This window comes from Balaenoptera physalus, assembly GCF_965194825.1.
Source record: "Balaenoptera physalus genome assembly, chromosome: 19".
Lineage (NCBI taxonomy): Eukaryota > Metazoa > Chordata > Mammalia > Artiodactyla > Balaenopteridae > Balaenoptera > Balaenoptera physalus.
The window spans coordinates 63,182,579-63,198,678 of NC_138900.1; the positions used below are offsets into that span (position 1 = coordinate 63,182,579).

The window sequence follows — 16,100 nt, forward strand, 5'->3', positions numbered from 1 at the left end:
CGATGACCCTACAGACAGCACTTTTCTTTACAAGGAAAAATGAAAAAGGCTTATCCCTTTGTAAATTCTATAAAGACATTACTTGGCATCTAGAAAACGACAAGGACCCTTCACCAGATTCTATAGCCTAACCTTGGTCATGGTTCAGAAATGTTCAGCAGGATTTGAAAAGCATTTCCGCATTTTCACCTGGAACCGTGATTTCCAATTTGATCTGGAGGAATGAAACTGCCTCAAGACGAGTTAAAGGATAGATATGTGTTTCCATTGCTTTCTCTTAGGTGGGGTTTTTAATCCACTGTGGTTAGGTTGTTAAGATAACAGATATTATGAACAAAAAATAACAATTATCCTAAAAGATACAATATAATGCACTGTAGTTATCACATTGATATCAGAATATGAACATTCAGATAGTTCTTCAAATCCCATGGAACAAGCCAATTACAACCTTAAACTCATGTCCTAGGAAGGAGAGTTTAGGGCATTCAGGGAAATGTTTGCTGCCTGCCCAGTACATGGATTCAGCAGAGCATGTTCTGCCCTGGGATCCACAGGGGACTCATTCTGAGATCCAGCCCGCCATGGCCCTGCTTCTCCAGGCCCCGATACCAGGAAAGTGTCATTTCCCCATCAGTACATTTCCAGGAATTAAGTGTTCCTTCCTTGCCAATTAATATAGTGACTATTCTTAGAATTGAATTTAAGCTCCATTAGAAAATTGTTAAAGCCTTCCATGCTCATTTTTCACCAAATTGAGCTCTGTAATGTTATCATAATAGAAAAAAAAAATCTTCTGAAGTTCAATTGGAATCTTTTTTCTATTAACTTAGTAATAAGGGTCCAATTTCAGGAAAACAGTTTCAGCGTGTGAGTGAGCTCACGCTGTTTGTTGTGCCTCATCAAAGCTGTCCTCCAACATATAGCCGATGCCTATGCTCCCTGGGTTTGAACTTTCTGGAAGGCCAACACTAATTTGGAAACTTCTAGGCTTTTCTGGCATCATCCATTGACTTTTCTGTGAAACTGAATTCACCCCTTCCTGAACCATGACATTGTGTATTTTGACTAGGTTTCTAAAATGGATGCTTTCCTGATTCTTAAACAGAATGGAATTCAAGGCCATTTGAGGTCATCATTTTTGCTGGCTGATAAATGAACTGAAGCAAAGCTTTACTTGATTTGGGGTTTTTCTATCTTTTGTGCTTTCAGTATATCATACTGTGGTCACTTTATCTGCCTCTGGGAATCTCCCTGGAAGATAAACTAGAAAACTAGGTTTTTTAAGATGTATGACTTAAAAAGAAAAGCAATGATATCAGATGGAGAGCCTAAGAAAAAGGAAATTACACTTTACTGAGCAACTACTAAGTGCCAGGCATTTTCTGTGCGATTTATTGTTTCACCTTCCCAACAACCGTAAGACAGGTCTTGTCGTACCCATTTCACAGAAAAATGCAGCCAAGGCTGAGAAGTTACACACATTTGTTTGGAATCACACAGCTAAAAAACAGCAGGTCCAAGCTAGTGGGTTCCTGCTGTGGATCTCAGGGCATGGACCTATTCTAAGATCTCTGCAAACATTTACTATTTCTTCCAAGTTGGAGCTTATGCTGTCAAGGACTAAGGATGGTCAGTGCTGACTCTCCGTAGTGAGGGGGTTAAGGCATATTTTGTGCTCAGTCTAGGGCAGGGCTTGCCCTAAGTTCTCTCCTGTTGACATGCTTTCAGCTACCTCCTGCTGCTTGTCCCCATGCAGCCAGAAACCAGCTGCATCTTCCTGTAAGGGGATGAGTGACAGACAGGGGATGGCCCAGCCATATCTCCTTTGGGGCATCCTTGGCCCCAAGTTGGTCGCATCTCAGCTCTGCTGGGTGAGATAAAAGGAGAAGGAAATGGGTAGTATCCTAAATGAGCCTCTCCTGCTACTTTCAGAGGAAGAACTGGGCACAGCATTCATTTATGCACCTGTTCAACAGGTCAGTTGATAAATATCTATTAAGAATTTGCCATATGCTAAGCCTGGTGCTTTCTATCTGTAGTAAGGAAATCACTGTATGCACTTTTGATGTTTATGGGGTATTCATACTTGTGTGAGAGCTACAACCTGTTAAGGAAATGTCTTAATCATGCATTCACTTAACAAGCATTTATTAAGCAGCTGTTAATTTTCCAGGCACTGAGCTGTGTACTTTCTCATCCCTTACCTCTTTTCATCTTCACTCACCACTATGAGATCAGCATTGCAATCCCTGTTTCCTGGGTGATAAAACAAAGGCTAATGTCCCTTAAGTAACTTACTGTGCTCAAAGCTAGACAGATGGACACTCCAAGGTGTGAATTCATGAATAACTGAGCTTGTCTCAGACGAGGACCACAGCATCTTCCTGCAGGATTTAGTGGTTGGCAAACACATACCTAAAACCTGCTCTGGGTACTTGCCTAGTAGCACAGTGGTTAAGAATCTGCCTGCCAACGCAGGGGACACTGGTTCGAGCCCTGGTGCGGGAAGATCCCACATGCCGCGGAGCAACTAAGCCCGTGCGCTACAATTACTGAGCCTGCGCTCTAGAGCCCACGAGCCACAACTACGGAGCCCGCGCGCCTAGAGCCTGTGCTCCACAACAAGAAGAAGCCACTGCAATGAGAAGCCCGCACACCTTAACGAAGAGTAGCCCCCGTTCGCTGCAACTAGAGAAAGCCTGCGTGCAGCAACGAAGACCCAACGCAGCCAAAAATAAAATAAATTAATTTAAAAAAAAAACAAAACGTGCTCTGGAGCAGAGATGAATGCAGTCTTGGACACCACGTGACTCCAAACAAGGCAAGAAAAATGATATTGAGATGCATCAAGACTGGAAAGCATGGCATTTAATTGGGAAGTCCACCGTGATCTTTTGGCTAAAACTGTCGAGGGAATTGAAATGAACTAGTTGAACTAGTTGAGCTGGAAACCTTACTATTACTCAGACCTCCACCAATTCCAAGACCTCAGACTCTGCAGGGTCCCTCCCTAGCCATCCTCTCTTGCATCCCTTCCTGCCACTCCTCATCCGCCTCATGACCTCCAGCCATTGTCCTTCTCAGCCTTGCCCCCAAAGACTCTCCCTGCTCCTCACCCATCATGGGGGCCTCACCCCACCGCTTCAACAGAGACTTCAGTTCAGTGTGCCTCGGGCTCCCAAAGGTACATCTCAAGCTCAGTCAGCTCTCCTGCTCCCTTGTTCCATGTAAACAATTTCTGCTAGACGTCTGCATTTGGGAACCTCACAGGCCAATCAGACTCAAGGTATTCAGAACTAAATTCACCTTCATCTTCACCCCCCGTGTTCCCTGTGTCCCTGAAGGGCAGGACCGTCCCCCATGCTCCAGCCAGAGGCCCGGACTTCATCCTTAATGCGCCCCTGCTCTTCATCGCCACATACCCCCCATCACCAAGCCCTGGGGCCCCATCTTCTCAGCATCTCCTGAGCTCGTCTGCCTGTCTCCAGCCTGCTGCTGCCCCCTGAATCCCACCCGCCAGCCTGAGGAGTACAGCAGCCTCTGGCCAACTCCTCTACCTGCACGTTCTCTGCTCAAACACCACTCCCTGGGAGAAACCTCTCCTTGCCCTACCAACAACATTCTCATAGCCTCCTGCACATACCTTTCATAACCCAGTTATCATTTGCAAATCTTTGCTTCCCGTCTGTTTTTCCCACTGAACTGTATGCTCAGAGAAGGCAGGAGTTGTCTGTTTTCAACCATTCCATCCCTTGTTCTTCCATACAGTAGACCTCAATACATATTTCTTTATTAAATAAATTGCTAATGACCATCCGTAGGTCTTCACCCACTTGGTCAGTTGCTGGCCTTGGGTACACTCTCACTGTCTGTTCTCTGCCCCTTGCACCTTGGCTGCATCTTTGCTCACCCCGCCTTCTGTACCCCTGCACAAGGTGGCACCAAGAGCCGGCTCTAACCTGCACCTTCCATCCTACTTGTGATCCTCAGGAGGGAGGAGGGGAAAGCTGAGCCAAGTGATCTGCAGGTTAAGAGCTGTCATCCCAATTTAAATTTTACAAAACCGGGGATATATGTAGGCAGGAGAGCAGGCAAATCTGCCCTGGGGCTGAGTGCCTCTTTCGGCTTCCACGGGTGGGTAACAAATCTCCCCAAAACTTAGTGGCTTAAAAAAACATCCCGTGGTTTTGGTGGGTCGGGATTAGGAACAGGGCAGAGTGGAGATGGCTCATCTCTGCACCACAATATCTGTTGCCTCAGCTGGAAACCCCAAAGGCTGGGGGCCGAAATCACTGAAAGCTCGTTTGCTTGTTTATGGGCAGTTGGCACTGGCTGTCAGCCAGAACGCCTGCACGTGGCCTGGGCTCTCTCACCATATGGTGGCCATGAGCATCCCAAGAGCAAGTGCCCGATGGAAGCTCTATCAGTTACCTTATGGCGTAGTCTCAGCAAGTCATGCAGGGTCACTTCCACTACATTCTCATCAGGGCAGTCATCAAGGCTGGCCCACATTCTAGGGGAAGGAAATCAGACTCTACCTTTGGTTGGGAGGAGCATGTGAGATCAGAAATATTCTTGTGACCTTTTAAGGAAAACACAATCTGTGATAGAGCCCAAAGTCTGTGAGAACAGAGGATGGGCTGGGAGTCAGATGGACCAGGGTTCAAGTCCTAGCTCCACTGCTCAGTAGCTCTGTGGCTGGAGGCATCAGTGAACCCCTAAAGCTATATCCTTTCTTGTGAAATCACTGTGGTTTCTAACGGATTGAGTCGGGACCATGTGACACTGTCATTAGCGTGAGGAGAGGCTGGCTGCCCAGGCATCTGGGAAGGAGGTTGAAGCAGCCTCTTTTCCTTCCTTAATTAAATTCTCCACTGCTCTCAGTTCACTCACACCTTGGCAGGCTCTTTCCCCATTTTGCGCAAATTCTTTGTGATGGGTGTCCCCCTCCCTGAATTCACAGTCTTCCTACCTTCTCCCCATACTAACTGTTCTGTGCTGAACACTATCCCCCAACCCCTGAAGATTCCCACATCCTAGTCCCTGGAACCTGTGAACGTGTGGCCTTACATGATAAAAAGAGACTCTGCAGGTGTGATTAAATTAAGGCTCTTGATATAAAAATTGCTCTGGATTGCTGTGGGCCCAGTGTCATCGTAAGGGTCCTTAGTAGAGGGAGGCAGAAAGATCAGAGTCGGAGAAGATGTGGTAACAAAACAAGAGGTTGGAGTGACGCAAGAACGAGGTTGCGAGACAAGGAATGCAGGCAGCCTCTGGAGGCTGCAAAAGGCAAGGAAGTGGATTCTCCCCGGAAGCTGCCAGAAGGAACACCGCCTTGCCAACACCTTCATTTAGACTGTGACCTCCGGAACTCTAAGATAATAAATTTGAGTTGTTTTCAGTCACTAGGTTTGTGATAATTTGTTACAGCAACTGTAAGAACCTAATACACTAACCCTCATCTATTTTCGCTTCCAATTGAAGAGAGTTTCCCCCTGATCAGTACTGCTCACTCAACATTTATCCATGCATACCTAGAGTCTCCCAGACCCAGGGTACTGCCTGTACTGCATTTGGGAAACACTCCCTTGGCACAAGAATTGTGTCTGAATCACCCCTGTGCCCCCACACCATGGTGCCCACAAGGGCCTTGTACATAGCAAACACCCAGGAAACATTTATTTAATTATTGAGAGAGCTCGTGTTGCGTTGCTATCCTCGGTGAGCCTCTTAAAACCTTTTTATCACCAGACCTATTTGTATTTGTCTGGAGCTAGTCGTCGCACATGATGGTAGGAGAATGAAATGAACAATTTCATTTTTGCTACAAGGAAGTAAACATTTTATTCATGGACTTTATCATCCTATGTAACGGAGTCTGAGAACGACACTGCATTTTGTGTCGGCTGCCTGCATCAGACATAGGGCAAATCTATTTGATGTGTGTGCCTCAGTTCCTGACCCTGTCTTTTTCTCAGTTCATTATTCTTACCTCTTTCTCTAGTAGTCTGCATTCATAGAAAGAACAGAGATTTTTAAGTATTATTCATTCCTCCAGAATCTTGGACTTCCCCAAATAGTAAAAAGCAAGTCGCCCATCTATAGATGCCTGGTTAAGTGGTTCTTAACCAGGGGTGATTTTGCCCCCTAGAAGACATTTGGCAATGTCTAGAATGTCTAGAAGGGGTTGATACTGGCTTCCAGCAGACAGAAGCCAGAGTTGCTGCTAAATGTCTTACAATACACAGGACAGCCCCAAATGTCAGCAGTGCCAAGGTTGTGAAACCCTATGCTAGAGCAATAGGCTGTGGGGAAACTGACTTAGCCTCCCCAAGCCTGAGTTTCCTCCTCTTAGATGGAATTAACAAGGTGGTAATGAGTTAAAGTTAACTGTGAAGCGCTTAGCGTGGTGACTGCCACCCCGTAAGCACGCAGTAAACCAGGCTAGTATGCTTGTTATTAAGAAGAACAGGGGCTTCCCGGGTGGCACAGTGGTTGAGAGTCTGCCTGCCAATGCAGGGGACACGGGTTCGAGCCCTGCTCTGGGAGGATCCCACATGCCGCGGAGCGACCGGGTCCGTGAGCCACAACTACTGAGCCTGTGCGTCTGGAGCCCATGCTCCGCAGCAAGAGAGGCCACGATAGTGAGAGGCCCGCGCACCGCAATGAAGAGTGGCCCCCACTTGCTGCAACTGGAGAAAGCCCTCGCACAGAAACGAAGACCCAACACAGCCATAAAAATAAATAAATAAATAAATAAATATTTAAAAAAAAAAAAAAAAAAAAAGAAGAACAGAAGAGGGCTCCAAACTCTGTGACATGAGGCACTCGGAAGAAGCTAGGACTGGAAAAGCAACTCTTGAAGGACAAACACAGCCGCCATCTTGGGATGTTTGGAGGAGGGAGGAAGTCATCTCCATGGATCAAACTGGGATGAACAGGGCAGAATTCTAGGGAATGTGTTGGGGCTCAAAATAGAGAAGAGTGCCCTTCCTGGCTGCTGGAACACAGACCCAGTGACCTGGACCCTGGGGCAAGCAGAGGGGCCGTGGCACACCCCACCTCACGTGAGGCAGCGGCCGCTGCCTGGGTGGGGAGCAGCCAGCAACGTGGCCCTTCCTTGGGCTTCTCCTGATAGAAGTTCTGTGAATTCAGGCACAGGGAGAGTTCAAGATATCCCACTGGAAAGTCAATACAGCCATCCATCCATATCCACAGGGGATTGGTCCCAGGACCCTTGCAGATACCAAGCTCCACGCTTGCTCAAGTCCCTTATATAAAATGGCATAGTATTTGCACAGAACCCATGCATATCCTCCTTTGCTTTAAATCATCTTTAGATTCCTTGTAATGCCTCATTCAATGTAAATACTATGTAAATAGTAGTCAATACAGTGTAAATGTTATATAAATAGTTGCCAGCACACTGCAAATTCAAGTTTTGCTTTTTGTAACTTTCTGGAATTTTTTTTCCCAAACATTTTTTGTCTGCAGTTGGTTGAATCCCAGATGTGGAACCTGCAGATATGAAAGGCTGACTGTAGTCTGCCTGCCTTGCTCTTCAGTGCTGATGTGTCGCATAATTAATCAGGTCAAAGAAGGAGAAGGCCTTTCGTGCACCACCTTCTGTGAGCATACAGTACTGGGGAACAAATGCAAAAGGGCTATTGTAGGCATAATAGATGACAGAGTAGGAGTTGGTTCATTTCAGGGGAGTTTATCTTAATGTAATTTTCTCAGTTAGCAAACTTGCCTAATGGTGGAGGGGCACACCGGCGAGCACATGTTCAGGTACCTAACAGGCACGTTGTTAGTCTGCTAGGGCTGCTGTAAAGTACCATAGACTGGGTGGCTTAAGCATCAGAAATGGATTTTCTTACAATTTTGGAGGCTAGAAGTCGTCTAAGATCAAGGCATCCACAAGTTTGGTTCCTTCTGAGGCCTCTCTCCTTGGTGTGTAGACAGGCGTCTTCTCCCTGTGTCTTCACATGGTCTTCCTTCTGTGTTTGTCTGTCCTAATCTCCTCTTTTTATAAGAACACGAATCCTATTGGCTCACCCGCCCCCCAGTGACCTCATTTTAACTTAATCACCTCTTTAAAGACCCTGACTCCAAATACAGTCACATTCTGAGATGCTGGGGATTAGGACTTCAGCATAGGATTTTGAGAGGGAAGTAATTCAGCCCACAACAGACACCGTGAGAATTCAGGGCAGCACCTTTTAAAGGGGACTCGGGTGGGTAAGAGAGAATTTGTGCATTACAGCAGGCCTCGGAGTTTTTGTGGCTCTCGCAGCCTCACAAAAACCAAACTCCAGGACCGTGCACACCTGAGTTGGGAGAGGCATGATTCAGATTCGGAAACAGGGTCTATTCTATGCATAGCAGGTATGGTAAGAAAAAACATAGCTAAGAAAAATACAGGCAAAATTAAAATCCCTGTACTTTACCGTAATGAATTGTATGTTAGAGAAAGAAATATCCTGGGATGGGAATCCTCAGGCAGCTCTGTGTTCTTCATTTTACTGTGTGTTGTCAGGTGTACCCCTCGAGGTGTAGGCAAGCCCCATTGCTGCATCTACACAAGCCAGCAAGGCAAAGACACCTTGCTACAGAATATGAGCCAATGTTTTATATTTTACCTCTGTTATTCGTCTACACATTTCCCTTTTCTTGGAAAAATACCACATTGCCTCTTGATTTCAATGTTATAGACATTGTTTTGCCCTGGATGGCTAGGCTCTCTGTTCAGTTCACCACACGTCATATCTGCCACTTATTATGTTAAACACACACATAATAAAAGTGTAGAGAGGTCTATAAAACAACATTGCTTCTCTAAAGATTCAGCCCTACCACGTTTGTTCATACATCACTTGGATTTCTATTAACATAGTAAAAAACGTTCTGCAAAGTGACTTTGAAATGACAGTGCATTTCTAAGCTACTAGTAAAGAAATGCTAAGGGGGCGGGGAGACTTTTGCTTTCAAATACTAGCATGATTCAGGCCAAAGAAGCCTCAGGTCAAAGCAGTCTGAGCCCTTTGAGCTTTTAATTAATGGACTGATTATATAGTTCAAGCCAGTAACAAGGGAACTGTGTGTCTTAGCCTCTGTCTCTATCACTGCACAACAGATTGACCCAGCTTAGGAGCAAGTGCCTGCACCTCTTTCTTCGTGGGTTCATCTCACCCTCTCTCCATCCAATACACTTAGCTCTCTAACTGACAGGTCAACAGAGCAAAGTGTGATAATCCGACACCCACTGGAAACGGCCCCTCCAGCAGGGGGAGCTCACCCAAGAACTGGTCATCGCCCCAGCATCCATCTTTCCCACATGACAGTATGAAATGCCTCACCTGAGTTCAGGTAGAGGGTACCTCATTTTCATGAGAAATGAGATTCTTCTGACCAACTTATTGTTGATGAAGCCAGGCTGATTCCTAACAAGCACTACACTCTTTTATAAAGAATTGGGAGAGGGGGAGGGCATTTCAAAGAAGGGAAACACAATCCAAGTAGATCTTTGTCTCTCTCAAATTTCCCTCCCACCAAAAAAAAAAAAAAAGTTTAATTTTCAAATCTATAGGCATAAAGCCTTGTTACTTAAATTTTAAACCTCACAAATGGTGAATTCATCTATAGTCGAGATTCTCAGTAACAAATGAAACCTAAGTCAAACTGGCATGAGAGAAAAAAAAAAAATGAACTGATTAGCTCGCATAACTGGGACGTGGGATTTTAGCTAGAGCCAGATCTGAGTGTTGGTGGGAAATATTCAAATAGGAACAGTCAGTGGTGGCACCAGCCAATCAGAACAGCACACACTGGTGATGTCAGGCCTGCGTGCGCCATCAGGGTGGGGCTCTCAGGAGTCTTCTTTCCCTCTTGACTCCCCCTCCTCGCCATCAGCTTCACTCTCAAATAAGTCCTGACCTCATGTCGCAAAACCCCAGCAATAGCTCCAGGTGCACAGCCCCAGGAAAGTTCCTTCCCAGGGTTCCAGCAGAATTCCTGGGTCCAGAGCGGATCAGGGGTCTAGCCTAGACGAATCACTGACCACAGGCCTGGGTCAACTCAGGGGAGCTGGTGCAGAAGCAAAACCCTGGGGTCAGGGTGGCAGAGGGCTGGCTGCCCAAAGTAAAGGCAGGCGGTCGGCTAGAAGAAGAAGAAACAGAGGACGTAGAAGCCATGACAATCATGTCCATGCAAGTCATATGATAGTAGATGGCGCTTTGGGCCCTGACTATGGTTTCTGGAAATGTCGAGAGGATCATGTTGCTTTAATGACTTGCCTCAAGTGCCATTAATATCCTTGTCCTTAAAAAGATTTCTTTTATCATTGACGGAAATACTTAATAGATGTAAATTTTACACTCTAAGTAATATGCAGCTGGCATTAAAACACGCACACAGTGTGAAGCATAGGTCCAAACTGACCATCTGCCTGAGCCGGCTACCCAACGATCTCAGGTGTGTTTTCATGGGGTACTTGGTGGCTCTGGCAGGGGAGCTATCTCCCAGTTCCATACAACCAAGGTGCTCTGCAAATATCCGGTAACTAAACATGTGAGGCTGTTTGCGTCACTACAGCTGAGCTTTCTTACCTATTGATAAAGACTCTCAACCATCAGTAGGAGATACAGTTTTAAAACATTGTTTATAGAGACTGTAACGCAAATTAGTGTCACAAAATAGACTCAGGAACTGTTCAGTATTCATGACTTAAACAGGCAGAGTGTTGACATCCTGGAGTCTGTGGATTTTTTTGGTTTGTTTACATTTAGTAGCTTTTTTAGAGAAGACAAAACTGGGAAATGCCTCCTTAGTCTCCCATAAGGAGGGGTTCTGATGATATGCATCTATTTTCATCTTCAATGAGAATGTGTCTTTAATTCTTTTTTTTTTTAACGTCTTTATTGGAGTATAATTGCTTTACAATGGTGTGTTAGTTTCTGCTTTATAACAAAGTGAATCAGCTATACATTACATATATCCCCATATCTCTTCCCTCTTGCGTCTCTCTCCCTCCCACCCTCCCTATCCTACCCCTCTAGGTGGTCACAAAGCACTGAGCTGATCTCCCTGTGCTATGCGGCTGCTTCCCACTAGCTATCTGTTTTACATTTGGTAGTATATATAAGTCCATGCCACTCTCTCACTTTGTCCCATCTTACCCTTCCCCCCACCACGTCCTTAAGTCCATTCTCTAGTAGGTCTGTGTCTTTATTCCTGTCTTGCCCCTAGGTTCTTCATGACCATTTTCTTTTTTTTTTTTAGATTCCATATATATGTGTTAGCATACGGTATTTGTTTTTCTCTTTCTGACTTACTTCACTCTGTATGACAGACTCTAGGTCCATCCACCTCACTACAAATAACTCAATTTCGTTTCTTTTTATGGCTGAGTAATATTCTATTGTATATATGTGTCACATCTTCTTTATCCATTCATCTGTCGATGGACACTTAGGTTGCTTTCATGTCCTGGCTATTATAAATAGAGCTGTAATGAACATTGTGGTACATGACTCTGTTTGAATTACGGTTTTCTCGGGGTATGTGCCCAGTAGTGGGATTGCTGGGTCGTATGGTAGTTCTATTTTTAGTTTTTTAAGGAACCTCCATACTGTTCTCCATAGTGGCTGTATCAATTTACATTCCCACCAACAGTGCAAGAGGGTTCCCTTTTCTCCACACCCTCTCCAGCATTTATTGTTTGTAGATTTTTTGATGATGCCCATTCTGACCGGTGTGAGATGATATCTCATTGTAGTTTTTTTAATTTTATTTTATTTTATTTATTTATTTATGGCTGTGCTGGGTCTTCATTTCTGTGCGAGGGTTTTCTCTAGTCGCGGCAAGTGGGGGCCACTCTTCATTGCGGTGCGCGGGCCTCTCACTATCGCGGCCTCTCTTGTTGCGGAGCACAGGCTCCAGACGCGCAGGCTCAGTAGTTGTGGTGCACGGGCTTAGTTGCTCCGCGGCATGTGGGATCTTCCCAGACCAGGGCTCGAACCCGTGTCCCCTGCATTGGCAGGCAGATTCTCAACCACTGCGCCACCAGGGAAGCCCTCTCATTGTAGTTTTGATTTGCATTTCTCTAATGATTAATGATGTTGAGCATTCTTTCATGTGTTTGTTGGCAATCTATATATCTTCTTTGGAGAAATGTCTATTTAGGTCTTCTCCCCATTTTTGGATTGGGTTGTTTGTTTTTTTGATATTGAGCTGCATGAGCTTCTTGTAAATTTTGGAGATTAATCCTGTGTCTTTAGTTCTTAATTACAGTTTTTGCCGACTACCTTTTCCCATTTCTCTCGTGTTTTTAAGAGAAAGGAGAAGCATGAGTGTGTTCCGTATGCCCATCTGTTTCTGTACATCATTTGTAATCTCAGGTAATTGTTATTTGCTGAGCAAGGGCCTTCTGGCTAGGGCTGGAAAAAGCAGCAGCTAGGTTCGAGAGTGGGAGTTTTATTGCTACATTTAGCGTATTTCTTCATTCATGCATGCATGCCTTTGTTCATAAATGCCCCCACCTCATTCCACAAAAGGTATGAAATGGAGCTTCATTGCTGTCAGTTCATGCTGGCATAAATATTAAATTCTGTGTAATAATCACTTGGGCTATTCCTCCACTTGGTGCAGTGTTACTTACAGCTAACGCAAAGTCTGTTTTCTCATCAGAGATTAACGGTCTTTTTTCCTTGATCTGGATTAGATAATGCTTCCTTCACAGCTCTTCTTCAGTTCCAAGAACCCATCCACTTTATCTTTGCTGACCTTGTCCCGGCAGGCAGTGCCAGGATTTCCTGCGGGCAGTGGTTTGTTTCAGCATTTTCAGGCATTCCTGCAGGCCGTGGAGAGGGAGGGGGATTTCGTCCCCGCAGCCTGGGGGTCCTAACTACCAGGCCCCGGCACCTCTTTTTAGCAGCAGCAGTATTAGTAAAACGCGTTTCCAGATAGTGTCCTGTGTCTGAAGTGGGCTTTTTATCTGTTGAAGTTGGATGCAAGCAACAGAAATTAACTCTGTGAAGTGTATGCAAAAGAAACAAAATGCATCAGAAGGCTGTGTAGGTGTTCACGAAATCAACAAGCAGGTGTCACAGCAGGTGGGACCCAGAGTCGGGGGAGACCAGGGGCAGCAGCATCAGAGCGTTGGGCTCAGCCCCAGCTGTCTGCCGAGGCCTGGAGTCAGACTTGAGAGTGATTCTGATGGCCTGGTTTGGGTCAGGGCCCACCCATAGCCAGGGGACGGTTGACTTTGATGACAGACTTTACTGGGGATGGGGTGGTAGCAATCAGAGTATTTTTACCAAAATGAAGGGAGAAGAACTGGCATGTGGGGAGTGGGGAGGAATATGTCCATTCCCTCCCACTTTCCCAGTCTATGCTTATATTCCCTCCGTGTTTGATGAGTGTTCTGTCAGAAATCTTTCACCTGTGTATACAATTTACCTTTAATATTGTATTCTCGATACCATCTTCCATTTTGCTGAGTTAATTTTATTTCCATAAAGCTGGGGAAACCTAGACTTGCCCACTGTTTTAAATAGACGACTTTTTAGAACAGTTTTAGATTCACAGCAAAGGGGGAGGTACAGAGGTTTCCCATACACCCCTAACCCCACGCATGCACGGCCTCCCCATTACCAGCACCCCACCAGAGGGGACTATGTGTTACAACTGACGAACATACCTCTTCACGCAAAACCCATAGTCTCCATTAGGGTTCACTGTTGGTGTGGTACATTCTGTGGGTTTGGACCCGTCTACAAGGATACGTGTCCACCATGATAGTATCATCCTGCGTAGTTTCACTCCCTACAATCCCTCTGTGCTCTGCCCATTCATTCCTCCTACCCCCCACCAACTCTTGGAACCACTCATCTCCACTTCTTTCTCCCCTGTTGGCCTCTGTAATGATTGTTTACTTGATTAGGTATAATCTAGTCTTGCTCCTTCTTTCCAAAATCAAAAACTCTTTGGAAAGGGCTCAACTTTCAGATTGACGAAATTACCTGCAAAACTTTCTAAGACTCCCCTCAAAATGAGGTCATAGCCATTAAGGGTGTGAGAAAATAGAGGCCTGTACTGATTGCAATCCTACAGTCTTCTAACCCATCCTGACTTCTTTCCCATTTCCTCTTTTTATATATATTTTCCAACATCTTATAGCTTGCTTAGTGGGAGGATTGGTCTGAATTGCCTACTTCACTAATACCAGATACAAGAGTCCCAGTTTTATCTTTCTTCTATGGCATGAAACAGAGTCAAACACCTAAGAAATGGGCCAGGCTGTTGTTCTGAGGGGGTACATCAGAACAGCAGGAAGAAGCAGGAAATCTTATTAAGTGAGCACCTACTGTGTGCATGAGTGAGCCAGGGCTGGGTCTCCCCATCTGTGAACTCATTCACGTCTGGTGGGGATTGATGAGGACCTTTAAACCCCAGTGTCTCAGTGTCTGATTATCTCTCAGTGGTAATGAAATACCTGCCTGCAGGGCTTCAGTGAGGGTTGAAAGAGTTAGTTTGGGAAAAAGTAGGTCAATTAACCATCGCCCCTGCATGCAAAGCCTGTTATCTCTCTGTGATCCCGAGAGGCAGCTTGTTAAAACCTCAGCCTGCAGGTGTGCCAGACACCTTTCTCTGGATTTTCGTCCATGGAAACCCATTCAGGACTTCCTCTGCTCTGTTTCCTCTTCTATTGTTGAAACACTAAGGAGAGCTCATTGTAATTACCTCACCACTATCCTGGATGAAGTCATTTCATGCTGGTCTAGGCACTGGCTTCCGGAAGAATTAACCACTGCCCGATAGGAATTCTGTTGACACAACTGTCTCAGTTTTGGTTGTCCCAGAAGCAGACACTGAGACAGGGATTGGGTGCAAATTGTCTATTTGGGAGGTGATCTCATAAAATACCAGCAAGGGAGTGGAAAGTGAGACAGGGAAGGGAATGCACCAGTGCACTTTGCATTGTCCAGCCAGCTACCGCTGTGGGCAAAGGGGGCCAGTCCTGCTCGGGGAACCCCAGGAGCCCGTGGAGGCTTAGTTGACCCGAAGCGATGGAGCTGGGGTATTTATACGTCAGTTCCCATCAGTTGTGGGGGAGGGGCGCTCTGAGTGGGGCTGATTCCCCAGCACTCCAGCCCATTGCACAGGTGGGCAAAGGGCTCTGGCTGCCAGAGCAAGGTCTCAGACACAGAAATGGAGGTGCTGGCAGGTGGCACCAGCCTGATGTGCACTAAAGGGGTATGAGTGCCAGGGCACTGTCAGTGTCTCTTAAAACTAACTCCTCCATCTCTTCTGGTCTCTGCCCCTTTTTAAGGCAAATTAGTAGTGAGAGGCAAATGGTCATGTGGCATTCCATTGATCAGGCACATATGACAGTGATTTTGATTCCAGAATTTGTCAAGCTTTGCCCTCACTAACTTCTGCACCCTGACTCGGCTCACAAGAGCCAGGTGTGGACTCCATGCAAACCAAACCCAGGGGTGGTCCGTTCTGGAAGGTAAGTCCCACGGGGCCCCCCCTAAGGAGCAGGATCCTTGCAGAATGTTTTCCCTGACACAGCCTCCGGGGAGTGGCCCATAACTGTGTCCAGAACGGGTAGGGCTCCAGCAGGGTGTTCCTAGGGGTGGGTGGTCTCGGCAGTGAGGCTTGAGCCTCCCCAAGCCTGGGAGTTTCCACGTCTGCACCTCCAGCATCATCAGTAGTACCATGTTTCCATAGCATCAGAATCCCACACTCTTTTTCTGGCTGGAGTGGTTGTTAGATGCAGCCAGAGATGCAGGCACAGCCAACCGCTGCTAGGGTTGGGTGACCACGCTCCTTGAAGGCTCGACCAAAGTCACCTGAAGGTCACAGCCTGCAGCCATCCAGACCAGCTTCATTTAGGGTTGACAGCCCCATCTATCCTCCAAAACTCTATGGATCGGAGAACTGAGTTATGATATATCTTGTATCCCATACCCAGAGCACAGAAGAACTCGTGTCTTTTGCACACTCAGCCATGGAGACATTGCCTTCTCTTGCTCTTTGTAACAAGTAAATATAGTTTAAAGGGAGGAGAGAATGAGATTTGCTGCTTTAAA

General features: G+C 46.0%; 1 protein-coding gene across 1 annotated transcript in view; it reads left to right on the plus strand.

The window, feature by feature from the left end:
* CDH13 (cadherin 13) overlaps positions 1 to 16,100 on the plus strand; it is a 1,030,526-nt gene that overhangs the window by 955,609 nt on the left and 58,817 nt on the right. The gene's annotated exons all lie outside the window — the stretch shown is intronic.